We start from the raw sequence: 1,300 nt of genomic DNA on the forward strand, positions 1-1,300 counted from the left end.
CTCCAACCTTGATGTTCTAAAAGAACTGAAAACTCTCGGCGGTTTGGTCTTACTGTTTCTTTAATTCAATGAGGGCGTCTGGTTTGTTTGTTTGTTTTTTTGGAGGGGGGTTGTAGGGGGGTATTTTTTTTAATTTTTAAAAAAATTTTTATGTTCAATTTTTTTTTAAACTTTGATAATCATACAGATTTTTCACTTCTATTTCCTTTACCTGAAAATTTATAAATGCAGGCAACAACATGCTTACTATGAAATGTTGAGGGTTTGTGTTTCTGATTTGTGTATGATCGTTCGAAACTTGTCGCAACATTGCCTTTAATCTGCTGCTGATCGGACATAATATATTAATATGTGTTCACTACGTCCTTAAAAAGCTAACCAGAACTTTGAAATACATGTTATATCATAATCTCGCCAAAGCAGCGTCTTGTTTGCTTTGTTCTTGTAAGTGTTTTACGGCGCTTGCAAACTGTACAAGGTCATAAGCGCGGGACACTTTAAATATTTTCAGTTGGTAGAAAGTTTTAAATTTTGCCTGGGTGGCGTCCAAAGCCTACTCTTATCGATTTTAGACCACCGAGAGATCTTTAACATGCGCAACTTGCACACGGGACCTCCGAGATTTTTCGCCCTTGTCCAAGAAGGCTAGGTGTAGATCTTTCCTACCAAAAGATTTGGGGTGTGGCTGAAAGACAGCAGTAAGAAGGAGTCAAGGAGAAACAGTAGAAAGGCTGCAGGAGCCCAGAGGAGGAAGCAAAGGAGGTGAGGGAGTCGGACAGAAAGTGGAGATAAAAGCAGACGACAGAACATTGCTAGAGAGCAGGAAAGGAGGAGGTGAAAGGAAAAAATGTTAAAGAAGAAAATTTTTGCGTCGCTACCCGGATTCGAAACTGGGACCTTTGAACGAAAGGCGAACACCTTAACCTCCAGGCCACGAGATCCCCCTCACAGCGGAGTCTGTAATGCAGTCAGCAATCACATCCGTTTGAAAACGTTTAATTCTTTGGCCATCAACGTCTTAAACAACTAATTTGCAGCTGCGATTTTCCACGCTAATTCTTTACTGTCGTCACCTGTTACGGTGATTATACTAAAAGCGTTTCCTACACACGGTTTTTCCGAGCAGTCTTGATTTTAATATTCATGTCCATCTGTCCGCAAAGCTTCATTGAGAATGTGCAAGCTGTGAATATTACAGTCTGGGTCACACCTTGCACGCTGACAATGAAGTTTTGATTGACAAGACAGTTGTAATCATTTCTGACTCCAGGTGTTTAATGTAACAGGTGCGCTAGTGGTA

Source organism: Aplysia californica, unplaced genomic scaffold (assembly GCF_000002075.1).
Source record: "Aplysia californica isolate F4 #8 unplaced genomic scaffold, AplCal3.0 scaffold00266, whole genome shotgun sequence".
NCBI lineage: Eukaryota > Metazoa > Mollusca > Gastropoda > Aplysiida > Aplysiidae > Aplysia > Aplysia californica.